We start from the raw sequence: 23,823 nt of genomic DNA on the forward strand, positions 1-23,823 counted from the left end.
TATGATAATTGACTCTCTCTGCTTGACTTATTTCACTCAGCATAATCTCTTCCAGTCCCATCCATGTTGCTACAAAAGTTGGGTATTCGTCTTTTCTGATGGAGGCATAATACTCCATAGTGTATATGGACCACATCTTCCTTATCCATCTGTCCATTGAAGGGCATCTTGGTTCTTTCCACAGTTTGGCGACCATGGCCATTGCTTCTATAAACATTGTGGTACAGATGGCCCTTCTTTTCACTACATCTGATAAGAAGTCAACTGTTAATCTTCCTCAGGTTCTCTTGTGCACGATAAGTTCTTTTTCTCATGCTATTTTCAAGACTTTGTCTTTCTACAATTTGACTGTGATGTGTGTAGACAGAGATTTCATTATGTTAGAGAGAACTTGAAGTATGCTGAGGTTCTTGGAGTTGTAGGTTAATGTTTTCTATTGAATTTGGGAAGTATCCAACTTTTTTTTTTCTTTCAAATAATTATTTGTTCTTTTTCTCTCTCTTTTCCTTCTGGGATTCCCACTACATCTGCATTTGTACACATAATGGTGTCCCACACAACTCTGAATTTCTGTTTATTTTTTCTTTAATTTTTTCCTTTCTATTATTCATATTGGAAGCTCTCCATTGATTTATCTGCAACCTTGATGATTTTTTTCTTCTGTCAGCTCAAATCTTTTGTTGAGCACTTACAGTGATCAAGACTGTGTGTCTACAAAGAGGAATTTGTCTCAGACTCTACTCTTCAGGATGTTGACGTCATTAAAACTAGAAATACAAAGGACCCGGCAGATCATTTAGAAGAATATTCTCATTTTACAGAAAAAAAGATAGGATATAAGGGCCAGTAATTTATTTATCTAAGAGTTATACGCCCCCCAAATTGCAGAGTTTGCATTCGAGTTCATCGGTCCTTCATACAGTGGGAAGGCCATTCCAGCAGACAATACACTCAGGGCTCTAATACATGCACAAGACATTAGCACAGAAATATGAAGTCATTCACAGAATGATAGATGAATAAAGTGATAATATACTCGTGTTCCACTTAATTTACCTACCTGTTCAGTGCAAACTTTCAGAATACCTACGGTATGTGAGCAACTTACAGAATCGTAACAGCTAAGATATGAGCATTTATAAGTCCATGGACTTTGGCACAAATCCTATGCACTCTGTACGTGCCCTCACAGGATAGGTATTGCTACAATCCCCTGTTAGGAGTGAGATCTACACCTTTAAGAGGTTACTAATAATAACATTATGGAGCCCTGAGTTAGAGTCAGGTACTGAGTGTTCATGGGATCCCCATACTATCCTTCGAAGGTAGATATTACTATCTATGGCGACGTTTTCTGCATTTAACAGATAACCAACAAAATTACAGATTAAGTTAAATGACCTGCCTAAGATCAGACATGGAGGAAGTGGCCTGTTGAATCCCAGAACCTGGCTTCTTAGCTATACCACTTAGCTGCCAGGTGAGGTTTGCTCACACTCTTAGTAGCTATGGTGCACCATATGTATGCAATAGCCTTCTGCGTGCTGAATACTACAACAGCCCTAAAGCTATAAAATCAGTTTCCTGGTGCTGCTATAACAAAATCCTAAAAACTAGGTAGTTTAAAATAACAGAAATCCATTGTCGCATAATTCTGGAGTTAAGGAGTCTGAAATTAACATGCTGGCATGGCCCTGCTCCCTCCACAACCTCCAGAAAAGGATCCCTCTGTTGCCTTCTGGCTTCTATGGGTCCAGGCATTCCCGGCTTGGCCAGTCTCTGCCTCTGTGTTCACATTGCCCTGATCCTTCCGTGTGTCTCTCTCCTCTTCTTACAGGGACACCCATCACACTGGATTAGGAACCCATCCTACTCTGTGTAACCTCACCTCTTTTTTAACCTCTAATTTTAGAGAGAGAGAGCATGTGTATGAGCACAGAGAGGGGCAGAGGCAGAGCAAGAGAGAGAATCTCACATAGACTCCAGGCTGAGCACACAACACTGAGATCATGACCTGAGCCGAAATCAAGAGCTGGTCTCTTAACCAACTGAGCCACCCAGGCGACCCCAGTGTGACCTCACCTTGACTTAGCTAATTACATTTGCAACAACACTATTTTCAGATAAAATTGCATTCTATTGTACCAGATATTTGAGCTCGAACATTATCTCTGAGGGAGGACACTATTCCCCCAGAAATAGCTCCTGAATCAGAATGTCCCTTGGATGAGGTCCACAGAAATACACACACACACACACACACGCACACGCACACACACGTGCACATGCGCATGTACACTCTCTCTCTCTCATATTGTATAATCATGACATTTGAAAAAGAATCTGAGGGTTTTGAAGGGGCGGGGGGTGGGAGGTTGGGGGACCCAGGTGGTGGGTATTAAGGAGGTCACATATTGCATGGAGCACTGGGTGTGGGACATAAAGAATGAATTCTGTTATGCTGAAAAAAAATAAAAAATTTAAAAAAATTTAGGATTTTCTTTTCCTGTTTCTAATAATTTTGCTTTTTTATTTTGGTAAGTACACTAATGTGAGATCTACCCTCTGCAAATTTACAAGCGTACAGTCCATGCCATCTGGAACTTGTTTGTCTCACATAACTGAAACTTTATACACATACAGTCAAGAAAGTAATACATTTTTTTAAAGGCTGAGAAATAAGTGATGAATTTACAACCTCAACAAAACCTCTCTTTTTAATTTTGCTTGGTCCATGTTTGCTTGTCTAAGAATAGTAAAACTATGATTTATATGCTGTTCTTTACATAGTTCTCATGTTTATGCTTCTAAAGAATCTTCATAGATAATAAATGCATGACTTTCTAAGTTTATGGCTTCATGTTTTACTGTTTTTATTTTCTATTCTCTCATTATTAGATATTTATTGTCTGTTTATTATTTTGACCAAAGAGGCAGTAATATCATTGACATTTTCAAAAACATACTTATTGCTTTTAAATTGACATGTAGTATAAATTCTTAGAAGCAAGATTTGATGAATAAGAACATTTCCATAAATTATAATGAAGCACCGTTATATACTTGATGTATGGCATCATTTTGTACTGCCAAGAGCCAAAGGTGGAAAGACTCCAGATGACCATAGTGGGGGAAGAGATTTAAAGAAATGTAGCATACCCATAGCATGGTGTTCTTTGGGGCATGTGGAATGACTGTGGACACCTGCTACCAAACAGGTAAACCTCTAACAATACCATGCAAAGGGAAGGCAGCCACACTATAGGCCAGAATCGCATGATTTCTTTCGCAGGAAATGTCTGGAGTGTGCAATCCATGGAGACACCAAGTAGACTCCTGGTTGCGTAAGGTTAGCCTGGGGGTTCAGGGCAACATGCAGACTAGCTGATGATGGCCCACAGGGGTTTTGTTTTGGTGATGGCAAAAGGTGTTAAATGCAGCTGCAGCGAGCAGGCACTCCTCTGCAATATTAAAAGCCATGGGGTTGTGTGCCTTAAATGTAGATGGTGTAACACATGAATTTATCCCAGTAAAGCTGTGAGCACAGACAGCGCCAGCTCTGCCAAGGACCCCAAATCAGAAGGAAGGAAGTCAACCCAAGCTGAGGAAGGCTTCCAATGCATGCTTGCTCCTGTTCAGGAGTCTCTATGTCCAGAAAAAGCTGAGAGTAGGGACGTTTCCAACAAGGGAGCATAGAGACACTCATTCCACATCAACCAAGCCCTGAATCTCCCCCAAAATTCCTCATGAGGTATGTGGAGGCAGGCAAAGCCTGGAGGCTCTTGAAGGCAAGGACTAGTCTCTCCTCAACCCAGGGTCCAAGGACCTTTACCAGTATCTACTATATAGCAGGTGTTTAGTAGTTTTTCACCTGAACTGACCTTAGTTTAGCATTGTTTTTCCAATTTTTGAGATAGTGCCATGAACTAAAAAACAATGACAAGTAAAGCATAAATTTAGATACTAAAAAACCCACTTGTAGCTCAATTTAAAACTATATCTTTAATTCCTTTTCCTTATTATTGATAGGGAAGCCTGGGTTTAGGTTTTATTTTTCAGATTTTTAAGAAATCAAGAAATTGTCTAGAGGAGTTTGTAAAACAAGGTGTGCGTGTTTACAGAGGGCAAAAGAGTCAGAAATTAGAACACAGCAGTTGGCTTGTGGGTGTTTACTAAACATCAAGGCACTCATCCAACCTGTGGAAAAGGAGACTCGACTCGGGATTGCCAAATAAAGAGAATTCCTATCATATCTCAAATGTTTGGGTTTGAAGAATGCACAATTGTGCCTGCACATTTTACTCAAAGGAGCTTGGTCAATCTTAATCCATTGGGTTCTTTATCAGGAAAGGGTTGGTCTCCTGTAAGACATCAGCTCTATCAAAATGCAGGAGACACTTGAGGGAGAATCCTCCTTTCACTGTCCTCAAAACAGAAGATGTTTCAGTCATGTCACCATATGCCTCAGGCCAATCCCCTTCTCCATCGGCATCAGCTCATGGGACTCACTGGGGGGCAGAAAAGGTAACCAGAAGTGGTGACTAGTCCTTCTTAACCTTAGAAACAGAAAACAAACAAACAAATGGACAAAACCCAGATAAGAGATCAGCGTTTAGAAGCCCAGAGGCCCGACTGGGCTTCTAAGTGATGAGGAGCATCTGAGGACGCCTTAATGTGTGTGTAGTAGTTGCTGAGTTTGCCTGCTGATGAGGACACTCTCTGGAGGAACTCTCCACCACGCCTTATCTGGTTTCAAGGGTCTTAACGAACCTGGTGTCTCATATGTAAGAAGAATTTAGGGGGAGGGAGAGACAGTGAGCGGAGAAAGAGGCTCCAGGGAGGTGGACCTTCAGGAGAGTAAATGGATGGACCCACGGAGGAGGTCGAGGGCACACAGAGAGACCCTACATGAAGTAAGTGACAAGGACACAGAAAAAAGGGGCTAACATGAATAGGGATGAGGAGAGAAGCAGTGGCTGAGGAGAAATGAAGCTTGATTCTTTCATAAGTTGGGGCTCTTTGTTCTTTCTGCAGACGTGTTAGCTCTAGGTTCCTACCCCAAGGCATTAGCAGGGCCGGGGCTGGGAAAGGAGAGGAGCGCTGATCTTCAGTTTGAGGAATGGCTCTGGGAGAAGCAGGGGCACACTTACCCAGAGCTGAGCCCGAGAGCAATTGCCTGACAAGTGGTTGCGGGAGGTTATTTGCAGGTGATAGAAAATAAAGGCCACAAAAACACCCATTAAAAATGGTAGAAATTGAACAGGTAAAGGGAACCGGGTGCAGATCGAGAGGGAACAGCCCCCGAAGGCAAGGAACTGAGCTGAAATAACCATCGTCACGGAGCGATGAGCAAACAGTCCCATGTATCCAAGGGTGTAGGTGAGGGAGTCAGATGCTGCCCCTGGGTCAGCTGCAGGGTGTCATGATGGGAACTGGCACCAGTTCCCAGTTCATCAGTTTTGTTTGTAGATAAATGACAAATAGAACGACTGAGGGTAAATACTGGAGACCGTGCTGGGTGCATAGTATATGCTCAAAAAAGGAAGTTGTGGTTTTATTCACACATAAATTTGGATAAGCCAAGGCCAAATATTCAGATTAACTAATACTCTGCTTTAACAAGTAAAAATAATATCAAAGTACTGAAATTCAGAAGAAGATTTTTCTGTTGTTGTGTGCTGTTTACATTAAGAGAGAGTCTCCCCAAGGCTATGGGACTTCTTACTCAGGTTGAATAAATCGATACAGTAATTCTTCAATTTGTATATTGTTTAACACTTCCATCTGATGCTATTTCCCTGGGTTGATAGACACCTTTTGGAAGAAAACAGGACAAGAATCGGGGGTCATCCGAACAATTAAATAAAGTGATTGACAGAGAAATTGTCCTTATTTAAAATAATAAATTTAAGAAGTGACAAAAAGGAGATTAGACAGATTATTCTATCATTTTTGTTTGTTCAGATTTAATATTCTCATCTTCCTGTTAAGTACTGCTCTTTCTGTTAACTCCTGCTACAGCTTGTTTCTAGAACGAAAAGTGGTAAAAGACTTCTATGCATGTGAGTGGAAGGTTGTAGAACTTGAGTCTCCTAAGCACAGATAATGCCAATTTGAAGAAAAGAATATTTTTCCCTGGTAAGATTCCCCATGTGATTGTGGGTGACTGCATTTATCTAAAATACAGTGAGATTAAAGGAAGGCCACCTCCTCATTCCATTGTAAAACTGCTGAAATTAAAATGGAAACAAGTAACTAGGAAATCAGTCAAGACTGAACAAACATGCAGGGGAAAACAATTTTAAAACTGTAGGATTCTGCTGGGGCCTAAGACTTACGGGTTCCAACTTAAAATTAATAGTTGCCACTTACCTAGTTATTACTTATGGTGTAAACGACAGAAGGAAATAAATGGGTTTTTTCTACATGTGTTAGACTTCCCTTTGTATCATGAGCGATGTGCCAGGAATATGGAATTATTTGATTGTTTTTAAATCCTCGTTTTCACATTTTTCAACATTGTGAAATGTTGCTACATACAAAACCTAATTAAGAACAAACAAAAGAGGGAAAAAGAGGGAAATTTTTTATTTGTTTTCCTTGTTGAAGCATTTAGAAATGACAAATCTGTGCTCTGATTTTCTTTACGTGCTGTGGTTTCGGTTCGTTCAAAAGACAAACTATTCTGTCAGATCACCGGTTCGGAGCACATCTCAGCAATGGGATCACTGAATAGAAATCACATTATTCTACTCCCCATAAAAGACACTTGTTTCTCCAAGCAGGAATTACACCATAGACATTGGTTTAAAAGGCGTTTAGCAAAAGAGCACTTCCACGGACAACTCTTAGAGGTCTTCGTGGAAGAACAAAAAGGGGATAAAAGATGTAGTTGTTGCTCTTTTTCGTGTTGTGGGGAAATTCAAAGATTAAAAAGGACAGATTATCTACCAGTCGTGGTGCCTCTTGTCACCCATGTGTGTATTAATTAGCTGTTTCTGCAGAATAAATTACCCCCAAGACGTACGTGGCAGATTCAGACGACAAATATAGAAGGGCTGACACCACTCCTGAGGGTGAGGAATCTGCTTCTGGCTTGGGATCTCTCCTGAGGTTGTAGTCAAGATGGAGTCCAGGCCTGTGGGATTTGAACATTTGGCTGAGGAGCCCATTCCCACATCCCTCCCTTCGCTGCGGGCAGAGTCTTCAGCTCCTCACCTCTCCATGGGCTGCCTGACACCAGGTGGGAGAGAAGCCGTAGGGTCTAGTCTCTAAGCCCCAGCTCCCTTACTCTCCCATTGCAGGTGGGTCACTAAGCCCAGGGAGCACTCAGCAGAGTTCACCAGGTCAGGGTGTGATGAGCAGGAGGTGGGGCCATTGAGCACCATGGAAACTGTTCCAGCAGCCTAGAGGAAGCAACCAGGATCCCTGAATTCAAGAAATAGCTTAACCATATTTAATTAACTTCCTAGCTAAAAAAAAAAAAAAAAAAAAAAAAAAAAGCCATTGTTTGTTCTCCTCAGTTTAATTTTTTCCAAATGCGAATTGTGTCCTACGAAAGCTCTGTTATTCCTGAACCAGAACGTTCACCTCAGAAGTAAACCTCAGACCTTCCCATTTACATAGATTTCTGCAATAAGCAAGCACCTAGTGAGAGAGCCGTAGCCTCATTAAACTTCACCTGGCAGAAAGACCCTTTATTTTAAGATAAACATTCTGTGAAGGAACGCACTGCAGAAGATACAGACTGTCACAGACAGTAAGCGCCCATGTCACTGGCATTTAGTGTTTCTCAGAGACCAGGACAGGCCAGAAGGGCTCTTGGAAGCACTTCATTTCTGTAATAAGGATCAAGTGTCAATGAGTAGGTTTGAGCTAAATTTCCTGGCAGTTCTGTTAAAATGGTGGTGTATGATATACAGGTTACAATTTTCCACTCTCCAGTTTCCTCTGTAAAATAGAAGTTGGTGACTTTGGTTAAATTAGATAATTACTCTAAGTGGCTGATACTTCCCTAGGAGCAGCAGTGAAATGTACATACATCCGTGCTTCAGTTTTTAGAGGACAAGAGTCCTGTTATCCTAAAGTAGCAGTACTTAGGAAATTTTTGTGCTTTAGTTCCCAGGCTCCTTCACATTCTGAATGCCTTTTAAGGGCCCTAACAAACTTCTATTTGTGTGGATTCTGACTATCAATTTTTACCATATTGGGAACTGAAATTGAAAATCTAAGGGCCCTAACAAACTTCTATTTGTGTGGATTCTGACTATCAATTTTTACCATATTGGGAACTGAAATTGAGAATCTTACACTTTTTTTTATTGATTGATTTGAAAATAACAACAATAAACACATTTTATGTTTGTAACATGTTGGTTTTGCCATGAAATGAATTCTGATTTCACAGACACCCTGAGAGCAGACATAAGTATGGGAATATAAAGAAGCATAATGAAAGACAAAACTTGGAAAGGGAATCTGTTTGCCTTAGCTTGTGGTTCAAAAACCTGTGAGACGTGTTAATGTCCTAGCAAGTTCTGTTCCATCATGGTAAGCGTGTTTGCCTACAGTATGAATGGTACCCGGATTTCTATTGCCACCAGGGCATGTTACCACACACTTAGAAGCTTCCAGTAACAAACACCGACTTACTGTCTCGTAGTCTCTAGGCCAGAGGTCGAGTCACAGAATGGTTCATGCAGGCTTCAGCTTCGATTCTCCCAGGCTGAAATCGAGGTGCCAGCAGGACGGCATTCCTTTCTGGAGAACCTGAGGGAGAAGTAGTTTTTTTAAGGTTATTCTTTTAAAGAATGTATTTATTTATTTTTGAGAGAGAGGGAAAACGAACACGTGTGTGCACACGTGCATGCGTGGGGTGAGGAGGCTGTGGGAGAAGCAGGCTCCCCTCTGAGCAGGGACCCGGATGCAGGATTTGATCCCAGGACCCCGGGATCATGACCAGAGCCAAAGGCAGACCCTTTTACGCTTATTATTAATTCAAATACTGGCCAAAATCATTCCTTGTGGTTGTAAGACTGAGTTCTCTGAAAGTTCTCTTCCTCTCTGGAGTCAACTGGATATTGTTCTCAGCACCTAAAGTTCTTCAGACAGAAGGAAAATCATATGGGTCAGAAACCCAGATCTACATGAAGAAAGAGCGAGCACTGGAGAATGAACAATTACAAGTCAAGTTAAAAAAAGTTCTATTTTTCTTATCCTTAATTGACTTAAGATAAAAGTCTGTTTAAAATAATAATGAGAAGTGCATTGAATTATGTTTGTTTTGTATACATAGGAGCCTATTATAATTTATGCCTCTAAATAAGTGAAATAGCTAACAACAATGATCCAGGGTGTGGGAGGGAGAAACTAGACATCTCCCGTTACTACAAGGTATTTGCACTATTAGCGAAGTGGTGTAGTGTAATTTGAAGTTAGTTAATTTGAGTTAGTTGTGAGTGTATATTGCAAAGACTAAAAAATGTTTTAAAAAGAGTCATAACAGATATGCTTAGGAGAGAAAATGAAATCATATTACATTCAAGTGAAACCACAAAAGGCAGAAAAAGAGGGGAAGACAAAAATAGGAACAAAGAACAAGAGAAGAATTAACACCAATCCTTTTCAAACTCTTCCAAAAATTAGAGAGGAGGGAAGAGAACCTAACTTATTCTATGAGATGAGGTTTACTCTAAAACCAAAGCCAGACCAAGACATGATGAGAAAACTGTAGACCAGTATCCTTTGTCAATATAAATGCAAAAAATCCTCAGTAAAATACCAGAAAAATAAATTTAGAAAATATTATTTAAAAATTATATACCATGACTAGCTGGGATTATCCCAGGAAAACAAAAATGGCTCAACATATGAAAATCAATAAATGAAATACATTAATGGAATAAAGGAAAAAAGAGCACGTAACCACCTGAACTTACACAGAAAATGTATTTGATAAAATCTAACATCCTTTAATGATAAAAACACTTAAAGAAAATTGCATTAACATGACAGAGCTCATATATGAAAACCCACAACTAACATCATGCTCAGTGATAAAAGTTAGACTAACGGCTTTTTTGCTAAGGTCAGGAACAAGGAGGGGTTGTCTACTTTGGCTACTTCTTTTCAAAATAGTATTGGAAGTTCTAGCCAGAAAATTAAGCAAGAAAAAGCAATAAAGGACATTCAAATTGTAAAGGAAGAAGAAGTAAAACTACCCCTACTCACAGATGGTATGACCTTATATACATGCAAAATCATAAAGCATCCCCAAATAGCTATTAGATCTAATTGAAACCAGCAAAACTACAGGATATAAGGTGAACACACAAAAGTCAGTTGTATTTGTCTGTGCTAACAAAGAACAATTTAAAAAGGAAATCTAAAAATCTTTCAATTTATAACAGCATCCAAAGAACAAAGTACCTAGGGAAAAATATAATCAAGGACATGTAAATTTGTACACTGAAAATTCCAAGAGATTATTGAAAGAAATGAAAGAGGACCTAAATAAATGGAAAAACATCCCATATTCATGGATTGGAAGACTAAATATTACTAAGATGGCAATAATATTTGAAGCGACATATATATGACAATTCATGAATGGGTAGATATTTAAACCAATGGAGTAGCATTGGGAGTCCAGAAATAAATCCATCCATCTTTGGCTAACTGATTTTCAACAAGGGTATCAAGACCATTCAACAGTGAGAAGAATGCGCTATGTAATATCTGGTGTGAGAATAAATATTTACATAAAAAAGAATGTACTTCTACTTCACACCATATTCAAAAATAAGCTCAAAATGTATAAACAACCTCAATATGCAAGCTGTAAATATAAAACTATTAGAAGAAAACAGAAGGATGACTACTTAAAACTTATATCTGGCAGTGGTTTTTCAGATCTGACACCAAAATCACAAGCAACAAAAGAAAAAATAGATAGATTGGACTCCATCAAGTCAAAACCTAGCCTCCAAGGTCATTGTCACGAAAGCTAAACGATAATCCAGAGAATAAGAGAAAATATTTGCAGGTAATATGTCTGATGAAAGTCTTTTATCCAGACCACATAAAGAATTTTTATAATGCAACAAAAAATAGACAAACAACCCAATTTAAAAATGAGCAAAGGACGTGAATAAACACATCTCCAGAGATGATGTACAAAGAGCCCACGGGCACATGAAAAGATGTTCAACATCAGTAGTCACTGGGGAAATGCAGATCAAAACCACAGTGAGAGACCATGTCACACCCTGCTAGGATGGTTACAATAATGATAACATAGTTTTTTAAATGAAAAATAAGTGTCAGTGAGAATGTGGGCAAATTGGAACCCTTGTACATTGCTGATAGAGATTCCACTCCTAGTTACAAATTAAAAATAAGTACCCAAACAAATCTTGTTCATCCATGTTTAAGGCAGCACTATTCACAACAACAAAAATGGGGAAGCAACCCAAATAGCTGTCCATAACAGATGAGGCGAACAATGTTTAGTATCTGTACACAATGGGATACTACTGTGTCATAAATAAGAGTGAGGAATGGACGCCTGCAAATACTTGCTATCTAGATAAATCCTTGAAAACATGTGACATAAAATAAGCCGTCCACAAAAGACTACATATTGTATGATTCTGTTTCTATGGAACTTCCAAATTAATTAGATCTGCGAAGACAGAAAGCATATTGACTGTAGCTAGGATCTAACGGGAGAAGCAAGTGGGGCGTGGCTATTTAATGGGTATGAGATATTTAATGGATAAGAACACATTTCAGAAACTGAGACAGGTGTTGGTTGTATGACTCTGAATTTTCTAAATATCACTGACTTTTCATTTTAAAATTGTTAATTTTATGTTATGTGAATTTCACCTATATTAAAAAATAACAAGGAAAACACAAACCAAAATGAAACAACGGAATTGGCAAACTTGACAGATGGCTTTTTTAGGACTGTGTGTGCTGCCTGCTTTCCACTCAATTCATTCCCAAACCTGTGGGAAGGGGAGTCTATGCTCTATAGTCACTTCCTCGTGTGCACATCGAACCCAGTGTTCCAGCAATGTCCTCTTTCTGCAATTCCAATGGACTTGCCTCAAGCAGACAGAACTAGCCTTTTATTTTCTCTCGTGAGCTTTACTGACTTCTCTGGTTCACTGGACAACTTATGTGCTTTCAACCATTTTATAGATTAAGAGGAAATAAAGAATTATAGGTACAAGTTTCAGTACAAGTTAAATAGTGATTTTTCTCACAGAAGAGGGGAAGGTTATTTTTTGGCACTGGGATGAATGAAGACTTACAGGAGATGTGACCTTTCATTAACTTAATAAGTGAAAAGAGTGAATGCTCAGTCTCATTGTGACAAACACGGGGGGAAGGGGGATAAGAAAAGGAAAAGAAGATAAAAGTGTATTTACAGATGGGAAAGCCAGAGACCTAGGGAGAAGAACCCTCTGACATTCACCATTTTAAAAATAAGATTCGCACAATGGAATACTATGCAGCCATCAAAAGAAATGAAATCTTGCCATTTGCGACAACATGGATGGAACTAGAGCGTATCATGCTTAGCGAAATAAGTCAAGCAGAGAAAGACAACTATCATATGATCTCCCTGATATGAGGAAGTAGTGATGCAACATGGGGGCTTAAGTGGGTACGAGAAGAATCAATGAAACAAGATGGGATTGGGAGGGAGACAAACCATAAGTGACTCTTAATCTCACAAAACAAACTGAGGGTTGCTGGAGGGAGGGGGGATGGGATAAGGGGGGTGGGGTTATGGACATTGGGGAGGGTATGTGCTTTGGTGAGTGCTGTGAAGTGTGTAAACCTGGTGATTCACAGACCTGTACCTTTGGGGATAAAAATATATGTTTATAAAAAATTAAAAATTAAAAAATAATAAAATAAAAATAAGATTCACAAATGCATTTGCTTCCTCATTCCAAAGGGTCAAATTCTATTTTAAATGGCATAATAAATGTTTTTAAAAAATCTTAAAATTCTTCATATTTCCTCATGGATTCGTGTGCCTTATTTTTTAAAGTTAATGATACTGGCTTTAGGTGGTTTTCAAGTTAGACGGGAATATATTACAGCTTCATCTAGTGCTCTCTTGTGGAGAACATCCTTTCCATTTTTCCTGTTCTGTATTTCAGCCAGCATCACAGCAATTCTGGCAAGCCATGCACAAGAACTTAAGTGATAACCTTGAACTTTGGGTCGTGGAAGTAGGGGAAATTTCACCTCTTGCTATCAGAAAATGAACCACACTGAATTCTTAACACTTAAAATATTCACATTATACCATACATTTTGGTGGGTCCTGGAAGCTGGAATTTTAGTAGATTTTCACCTGGAACTATAAATATTTTGCTGTATGACGAGATGTATACCCACAAAGAAGTCGCTTCAATAACCTGATGTTGTGAAGGGGAAATCACTTAAGACATCAGCAGGCAGAAGACACAACAATATGCGTTTCTTTCTTCATGTCCTTTATTAAGCCTAGAAAACAAGATGAAATTAAAAGGTTCTGGAAGGAAGTAGGCTGAGGAATTGGCATCAGAGAGGCAGTATAATGGCTCCCAGACACCTTAGACTAGTAGAAGCTTCAGCCTGCTAACCTCCGGATGGTATGAACAATCTGGTTGAGACTGACTGATAGTTGGTTTGCATATTTCCAACCACATCCCATATCCTTTTATGGAACAATGACTGCTGTCAGGCCCATGGCTGACTCGCTGGGTGTTTGCATCAGTAAAATGTGAATCACCACTTCCCTCCAGGAGTTCACAGTAATCTTGGGAAACCTGCACATAAACACGATCCTGTCATTTGGGAGTCTTCCTCCTTGTGCATTTCCATGTTTTCCTATGATGCAGCCATTCCGTTTTGGGGTATATTTCCCAAGGAAACACTTGTATGAGCCCAGAGAGATATGAAAAATATCCCTAGTGGCTTCATGTTTAACAATGAACCACTGGCAACACTTTACACATTCCTTAACAAAGCAAAGGATGAATTAAATGAGGGCACAATTGTAAACAGAGTGCATGGTAACACTTAAAATAATTTATATATTTATTTTTATTTGCCTATATGCTTAAATGTATATATGTATTTATATGCATATACCTATATGTGGATATTTATTTTTTATTTATATGTGTTTATATGTATGTATTTAGTTGTATTTATGTTTTTATATGTATATTTATACATATATAGTTTATGCAGATATATACATATACAAATAGATTTTAGTAACATAACACTCCTTAAAAGATGCTCTTTTATGTAACTTCTGTAAATTCATAATATAAAAATAATATTTATGATTTTTAAATATCCACATATCGGGGTGCCTGGGTGGTTTGGATGGTTAGGCGTCAGACTCTTGATCTCAGCTCAGGTCTTGATCTCAGGGTAGGGAGTTCAAGCCCCATGCTGGGCTCCACACTGGGCCTGGACCCTATTAAAAAAAAAAAAATCCACGTATCTAAGTATTAAAATAAATGAAAGGTTAGACATCAAGTTCATGATAGGGTTGCCTCTTTCTGCAGTAAAGATTTCACTTATTCTCTATTATTTAATGCGATCTTGGGGAAAGGGCACTGAGGTCAGGAAAGCGCACATGGACCTTGTATGTGAGAGTGCAGATGTGGATGGACACTCGTGAGCAAAGATCAGTGTCAGATGGAGAAGAAAGGAGACAAGACTGGGTGCTCGAAGGAAACTGCAGGGCTGCTTCAGAGTGGGGACCTGGAGAACAACTGGAAAGCAGCTTGAGAAGAGGGGAATCCGCCACGTTAAAACCTAGGGCAAGAGCACAGCAGGCAGAGGGAGAGGCAGGCACCAGGAGCTCAGGTAGGAGGACAGCGTGGATTGGACATGAGAAACAGGGAGAAAGTGGGAGAGAAAGGCCAAGCCCAGGTCTGGTGACTGTGGGCCAAGCCGACCAGGAGAGGTGGCTCCCTTCTGAAGTGCGACAGGAGGTGTTGAACACTCTTGACCAAAGGAATGATAGAACATAACTTGTGTTTTCAAGACTCACTCTGGCTGCTGCTTGAAGAACAACAGCGAATGGCAGGGGGGTTCCTGGGGGGGTTCCGTTGGCTTAGGTCATGCATCTCCTTTGGCTTAGGTCATGATCTCAGGGTCCTGGGATCAAACCTGCTTAGCAGGAGTCTGCTTCTCCTTCTGCACCCTGTCCCCACTTATGTTCTCTTACTCTTTAATAAATAAAAATTTTTAAGAAAGAAAGAGAAGGAAGGAAGGAAGGGAGGGAAGGAGGAAGGAAGGAAGGGAGGAAGAAAGAAAATGAAAGAGAGTGGTTAGCAGATTATTACAAAGTCCACATTATAGGTCGAGTGGTTGAACCTGAGGGACAGGGTTGAATAGGGAGAGAGGCAGATGGGCATGGTATTTGGAAAACTGCAGGATAAATTGAATTAAGAGAGGGTGGGACTGTGCTTTCCAGAACCAGGCAGATTGATTGACTGTCCTGAACACAAGCCAGCAAATTGACTCTAAGTGGCCTCTGTTGCTTCTGGACCAAAGCACTAAAAAGAGAAAAATTAGGAAAAACTCTTGGCTTCTGGCTTGGGTAAGGGGGTGTGTCCAGTTATACTGAGGACGTGGCAGGAGAACTGGGTCTGGGGACACGGAAGCAGGAATTCTTAGGCTATGTTTACTACATATCCCCATGTAGACAGGTGTGTGAGTTGGATGCAGAAGTATAAGGTAACAAGAGAGAGAGTTGTTAGGACACCAGTGATAACTGACATGCAGAGGTGGAGAAGAGCACCCGACAGTAGGGAGAATTTAGAAATTTCCTAAAGGGGCCTAGGATCCCAGACCTCCTTCTCGGACAGCTAACCATCAAGCAAATTGGACAAAAGAAGAGGAGCCATCAAAGGAGGTGGAGACAAGTGTCCCAGCAGCAAAGAGGACAGCCAGATGTTTGGGACATCACAGGAACCAGCAGGAGAAAGAATTCCAAGGGAGTGGTCTACTATGGCACAGAGCTGTGGAGGTTTGAAAAGACGAGACCAGTCACCCGTGGCAGGGGACCCAGGAGACGGGGTTGCAGGGAGAATTGCTCGGGTTTTTGCGCGGGGTTGCTCGGGTGAGGCAGTGGAGTGGCAACTGCTGGAAATTATTTCAAGATTTTCATGAAGAATCAAGCAGGGAAATGGAGTAGCTGCGGGGAAAAGTGGCATTAAAGAATTTTTTTTAATGCAGTAGATACTGTGCGGGGTTGCATGCTGTTGGCAATGATTCACAAAGACGGGGAACACACGGTCATGGGGTGGAAGAGCTTGAAATGGAAACTCAAGCTCTCTCTACAGGGTTTTGTTTTATTTTCAAAGACACGCTGCAAATTCGACAGAATGTTAAGGATACATGGTGGAAACAGTCATATTGGGTTCACATAGCCCGTTTCTGTATTGTAGACATTTTCCCAAAGGGACAGCACATGTTTGCACACACATGTAATTAGGAGGTGAGGGTGGGTATTATCTTCTGTGATAGACCCAGCAAGTTGGATTGAGTTTTATGGAAGTAGTTCACAACTGCATAAAGAATGTTTGGGTGAGGTTATGGTATTTCTAGAGCTGCTCAGTGTTTCTAATTCTCATCCTCTTCCTGAAGCATAAAAGACTGACCTCCCCAGAACCGGGCGGATGGATTGACTCTCCTGAACAATTCAGGCCGACAGGTTATGACTGGAAGTGACCTCTGTCACTTCTGGACCTAGCACTGAAAAGTCAGAGAAGCTGCCTGTATTATTCTTCTGTCAGAGGAAACCTGATGCGTCCTGTGAAAGGAGGGTGTCTTGAGAGCCCCTGGCAAAGCTGAGCTGCACAGGGAGGCTGGTTGCCCTGGAGACTTGCTCGGAACCACAAAGAACTCTGCAGAAGCAAAAAATGGACTTTCTTACATTAAGCTACTGAGATTATGGTGGTGTTTGTTATCAATCCAACACAATTAGCCTAAACCTTATGCCCTGTGAATCAGCCTGTATCTACACCTTAGCCTAGCCTCTACCATGTGCCACAGAAGGATGGCAGGGAAAGGTGGCTGTTAACCCATAAATTCAACTTCTTAATAACCTGCCTAGATGTTTATTTTTTTACCTCTTGACATTGTCTCTTCTCTGCCAAAATCATGTGGACCGAAGAGGTCTTTTCAGAATGTTGTGTGAAGAAACAAGAGTCTGTCAAGGCTTGAGAGTCAAGCATAAAGGTAATAGGATTTGTGTGATCCCAAGGCCTCCATCAGTGGAATGGTCCTCATTTGTTATGGGTTGAATTGCATCTCCTGAAATTCCTGGGTTGAAATCCTAACCCTTCTACTGCAGAACGGGACTGTTCATGGTATGAGAACTGATTGACTTCTGCACCCCGTGGTCACTGTGGCATGAGAGACAGTGAGCTCAGTGTCTTGAAGCCAGGGAGCTTCTGGGCTCCTGGAGCAGGAGAGGCCATCCTTTCCCACTGCACTGAGCCTAGCCTGACAGCAGATCAAAGACAAAGCAGGGCCTGGGGAAGCAGAGATGAGCAAGCAGAAGGACCCAAAGAAAGGAGACTTTTCTTGTGGGAAAATTGTGGGTGGGGCTCATGTCTCACAGTCCCATGCAGATCTGTATCTGTGTGAACTTGCACATGTCCTGGGCCTGAATCTCACATCCAATCAATGGCAGGAGTAAAAAGGCAGTTCTCCACACATAGAAAATTGATCTCTCCTGGGTAATATGGGTTCTTGCCGATTATAATTGTCATGCTCAGGTTATACATGAGACAAGCTATTTCAGGAGCTCTTAAATCCATGAAACCAATTCCTGTGGTTGCTCCAGAGGTAGAATCTATAGGCGGCTGATTCTACAGATTCCAATTACTGGACTGGAGGCTGACCCTTGGGTCCCACCTGCCATGTGTGTAACTCTAGGACCTGGAAGAGGGTGTCTGAGGATAGCAAAAGCGCATCAGGTAAAATGAGTCACGACCATTTGTCTTAATACCCTATTTTCTCAATGATTTGTTTCTGGTTGCATGTCACCTACTGTTTTCTTATTTACCTAATGATTTTATTTAAAATATGTACATTATAATAATTTTACTATCTCATTGGCATAAGTTTAAGCCATCTTAATTATACCGTATTATTATAGCTCATTATCTTTTGCTATGTTTTCTTTTGTGCTCATTCTCGTTAAATAAAATAAAAATGTATGACTTAAAAATATACTTTCTGGAGTAGTTTCAAGTTCAAAGCAAAATTGAACACAAAGTACAGAGAATTATTGTACACTCCCATCCCCATAAATGCACAGCCTCCCTTATTATTGACATCCTGCCCCAGAGTGGTACGTTTGCTACAATCCATGAACCTACCAGGAACCAACTGTGTCAATAGTTGAGTGCATTTATGTAGGTCTGTTTCTGTACTCTGTATTCTGTTTCATTGATCTATTTTTACATCAATACCACACTGCCCTGAGTAGTAGTGTGCCGTAATAGTAAGTCTTTAAATCAGGTACTGTCAATCCCCCAACTTTGTTCTTCCCCTTCCAAACTGTGTTCATTATTCCAGGTATCCATATAAACTTTAGAATTCGTTTGTCGTCTACGGCCATACCACCCTGAACGTGCCCGATCTCGTCTGGTCTCGGAAGCTAAGCAGGGTTGGGCCTGGTTAGTACTTGGATGGGAGAATTCGTTTGTCATTATCCACAGAATAAGCTGACACATTTGACTGGGACTGTGTCGAATCCATAATCAAAGCTGGAAGAACTGACATTTTGACAATATGCCATATACACGTAAATCCACTTAATCTTGGGGGTGATACCCCATCCTATTCACAGGTCCAGCCATACATAGGCACAGAGTTACATGGGCATGCACACCAAGGGTGAGAACTTCTGGGCTATCTTTTTTTTTTTTTTTTAAGATTTTTTATTTATTTATTTGACAGAGAGATTACAAGTAGGCAGAGAGGCAGGCAGAGAGAGAGAGGAGGAAGCAGTCTCCCTGCTGAGCAGAGAGCCCAATGCGGGACTCGATCCCAGGACCCTGAGATCATGACCTGAGCCGAAGGCAGCGGTTTAACCCACTGAGCCACCCAGGCGCCCCGCTTCTGGGCTATCTTAGGACAGTGGCCACCACACTGTTCTATATTACAGGGACTTAAAGGATATAATCAATAAATGCAGTATGAGGTCCTTGATCAACCCCAGTTTGAACAAATCACTTATAAGAAGATATATGAGGGATAACAACTTAGTAAAGGTGATAGGAACTATTGCTAATTTTAGTGAAGTGATAATGGTATTTCAGGTATCTTGAATTAAAAAAATAAGAGTCCTATGTTGTATAGTTGCAAGCTGACATATCTAGAAATAAAGTGCCATGATGTCTGTAATTTCCTTTAAAATATTGCTTCAAAGACAGGAATTAGCAGAGACCATTATGGCAAAATGTTAATGGTTGTTAGAACCAGATGACAAATGATTTCTATGAGGTTTTCATTACAGAAATTAAAAACAACAGAGAAGTGAAAAGAAACATCAGGGCCTTAGCACTAGTCTTTGGAAGTAGATATATGGAAGACAGAATTTTTTTAATAGCTTTTTATTTTACATCAATACCACACTGCCGTGAGTAGTAGTGTGCCATAATAGTAAGTCTTTAAATCAGGTAGTGTCAATCCTCCAACTTTTTTAGATTTGCAGTAAAGTTGTAAAGATAGTGGAGTCCCAATCTACCCTTCGCCCAGCTTCCCCCATGTTATCTTAGTCAACCAGCATTTGCCAAAACCAAAATGAAGAGACTAACATGGGTATGGTACATGGGTATGATATACTCACTAACCTACAACTATGTTTGAATTTCACCAGTTTATCTTTTTTTTTTTATTTCTTTTTATTATTCTGGTACTCCATATTGCATTAAGAGTTGATTAGAATTGTGGGGAACATCAAAGATTTTAGCATAATAAGAAAAGGTTGAAGAGGCCTGCTGGTCACACGGAGCTTGCCTCCTCAGGTGGAGTAAGTGAAGAATGCAATTGATGGTCATCTTCTGGGTGATTACCAAAAGCAATGCAAGGATAAGAGTTTAATACAGTGAATAGTAATTTCATAAAGTAACATTGGAGACTGTTTATATTTGAACAAATAGACCAGAAGACCACAGGTCCACCACCACTACCAATGGCAACAGCAACAAGACAGAGAAAGGAAAAGAAAACAAAATATCTTTCTGATTTACAAAATATTTGACTTTTGCTTTGTCTTCTTTTTTGTTTTTGTTTGTTTGTTTGGTTTTGGTTTTTGGTTTTGCTTTCCTGTCACAAAAGATCAAGACAAATAAAATAGAAAATACTACCTACTGTTGGAGTTTTTCAGTAAATATCTGTACTCAGCAAAGCTAAAACTAAAACACAAGCAAGTGAGCCTTAGTTTTCTGCTTTCTGCAAGTCAGCTTAAATTTAATGAATGAAATCATACTTTCAAAATTGGTAATGAACAAAGTCAACAGATAAGTCTGGAAATTTCTCCATTAAAATTATTTTTCAAGAACAATGCCTGAAGAATTAACATCTTAATTTCATTTGGAAAAAAAAAAGTATTCATACTGAATACAATATCATTACAGAGCTCTCATTTTACTGGTCCACGTAAGACCACATCTGCCTGTGGGGGAAGGGGTGACTCCTTTAATCCTTTCCACATGTGGCTTTGACAATGGATCCTCGGGGGTACATTTCTCAACATTGATATAAATAATAATTTCTGTCAAAAGACTGACATACTGGTTGGTTTAGAAAGGTTTATTTTTTAATTCAAGATAGGCTTGGCTGGTTTTGACACAAGTCACATCCTCAGAGACTGTCACATTTGGAATCTAAGAGTTCTATCTTGCTGGAGATGTGGATTTAAAGCTTGCTGGTGTGAATTTGAAGCCTGATTGCTTTACAGGTGCAGTAGCTTGACAAGGTGGAGTCGTCAACTGTCCTATAAAAAAGTCACATTGCTGTGGACAATACACAAACCTCACCTGCAGGCCTTGTGAACCTAAGGGTTGAGTAAAAGGAGACTTCATGTGGCTCTTACATTGTACAAAACCAGCAGAATGGCTTTTATTTTCAGGCCTGGCACTAAGATATTATTCTGTCAAGACTGGCATCTTTGTGAATTCCCAGTATTTGTTTCCCCATTCTGATTCCATGTCCACATGAGAAGCAAAAACTGGCATAATAATTAAAATTACAATACAAGAGAACTATTAGAGGGATCTCCCCTATTCTCTGGAGAGTTAGATAAAATTTAATGAAATGCTCAATTCTATGTTCTGTGGAATCCCAGTACTTTCCTCCAAACTCATGAAATTTTCCAGATGATAGAAAATCTCATTGTCTTCCTGGATGAGAATTTCTGTTTCTTCATTTCATAGATCACTTTGTATCCATGATGCATATATATTAAGTCATAAATGAAACTAATTCCCTTCCTCAATTTCAGCAATCAAGCTAATGAGGAAATAACAAGATTGTCATAGCAATACTGGGCCACAAAATATGAAAATAGACAAGTGGACATCTTGGAAATGTGAAATGACATTGAAATGAAAACCAGGTAAACCTCAAAAGAGATGAGTAGAAAATTACCAGAATTAGTCAATTATAATAGAATTAATAATTTTAAAGTTTATTGAAAAATAAATTTCATTTATTCTGAAATGAGGTTTAATGTAATGTAGCTAGAATAAGGACTATACTCTGAACACAGTACAGTGATATTAAGAAATAGAAAGTTAAATAAAAGAGTTTAAAAGAGATTGAAAATGTCACTCAAGATAGACCAATTAAGTTACTGGAGTTTGAAAAGTAGAGAATAGCAAAGAAGGGGGCATTATTTTATCTTGTCTGTCTAATTCCAAAACACAATACATATCAATTTTGAAATAACTACACGCTCTGTTGTCCCTCGGTTCATTTTGTTCTTGAGCTGGCAATGAGATCTCCTCCACATTTCCTTATGATCTGTACTATGTCTCTCTTTTCTTGTAGATTTCCTTTCTGGCAGTAGAAGTTAAAAGGAAAAATGTTGCTCAAAGCGTGCTATACAAAAGGATATCGCCAGAGGCTGTGATGAAGCACAACAAATCCACGGTCAAACAAATTGGGAAATCAGTCTGCCTATGAAAGGCTATGGGAACTTCCACAGCAAAGAAACATGTCTGGCCTAATTATAAGTCATGTTCTAAAATGACTTCATTTTGGAACTTCTTTTTCACTTGTAAAATTGAATGATGCCAGAACTTCCAGCTCTAATGGAGGAAGGAAGAAGGTCTGCCACTCCCTCCCCACAAAAGCAGCTATAAATGAACAAAAGTAACAAAACAATTCTTTCAGATGTCTGGGAACTCAACCAAAGTCTTGAAACAATCTGAGAACTGTCCCTTCTCAGAAAAGTGCTAAGTCTGGGGTCAGAACAGAGGAATCGCAGGCGCTCTAGCCCAGGGCTCAGTGGGTGCAGACAGGCTGACATGAAGTGGCGGGCGGTGACAACCACCAACTTCTCTCCCATGGTAAACAGAGCTCACTGGCAGAAAGAAAGGGCGCCAGTTAGCCACAAATACAGCAGATCCCAAGGCTGTCTTCAGGCACAGAAAAGAGGGGAATGAGCAAGCACAATGTATAAGCCAGGCTTGAAAACGTCCCAAACTTTGAACTTGCTCTTCCAAACCCACATACACTGGCAGAGGTAAATACCTCATGGGCTTGAGGTCTTGGAGCACAATCCGCTCAAGCTTCAGATTAAGCAATGCGGATGCAGGGAAGTCAGAATTGTAAATTAAGAATATAAAAATTTTTTGAGCAGAGACATCAGCTCCTGCATGCCACAGAACTCACAGAGTCTGTCAAGACAGGATAATAAATAGAGAAACCAGCTAGTGAACAAAACCAATAAGGAAACCAATAAGAACAAAACCAATAAGAGGAAAGTCAGAGTCGAACTCTGGTACATTATGTAAACTGTTCAGTTTTTAACCAAAACTAGGAGAAGTGGAAAGAAAGAGGGAGCCATGGCCCGTGCTCGAAATGAAAAGGAACAAATCCGTTCATATATGCCCAGATGTTATACTTGTAGGAGTGACTTAAAGCAGCCATGACAAGTATGTTCAAACAAGTGAAAAAAACCAGACATAAGGAATTATAGTGTGAAAATAATCTCTGTTTGAATAAACCAGTAGAGAGTCTAAAAGGGATACAATTTATTTGTTAGAGAAATGATCTAAGGGAATTTCTGCAGTTGGATAAGAATAACTGAAATGAAAAAAATCACCTAAGGGGCTCAACATCAAATCAAGATAGCAGAAAGAAAAGCGGGGAAATAGCATCTAGATAAACAACAATTAGCTTATCTACAGAATATGGGAAATGACAGAATAAATCCCAACAGGAGAGACCCCTGGGAAACCACTGAGTGCACTGACCTGTCATACAAGTCTCAAAGGAGAAAACAGAGAAGAAATGTAGAAAACATTTTCTAAGAATGAATGGCTAACAACATGCCAAGAAACTCAACAAATCCCATGGAAAATAAATATAAAGAGAGCCACACCTACGCACATCATAGTCAAAGACAGAGTCAAAGGTAAAAAGAAAATTATAGAAGCAGAAGAGAAGAAAGAAAGAAAGAAAGAGAGAGAGAGAGAAAGAAAGAGAGAGAGAGAGAAAGAAAGAAAGAAAGAAAGAAAGAAAGAAAGAAAGAAAGAAAGAAAGAAA

This window comes from Mustela nigripes, chromosome 4 (genome assembly GCF_022355385.1).
Source record: "Mustela nigripes isolate SB6536 chromosome 4, MUSNIG.SB6536, whole genome shotgun sequence".
In the NCBI taxonomy this organism is placed as follows: Eukaryota; Metazoa; Chordata; class Mammalia; order Carnivora; family Mustelidae; genus Mustela; species Mustela nigripes.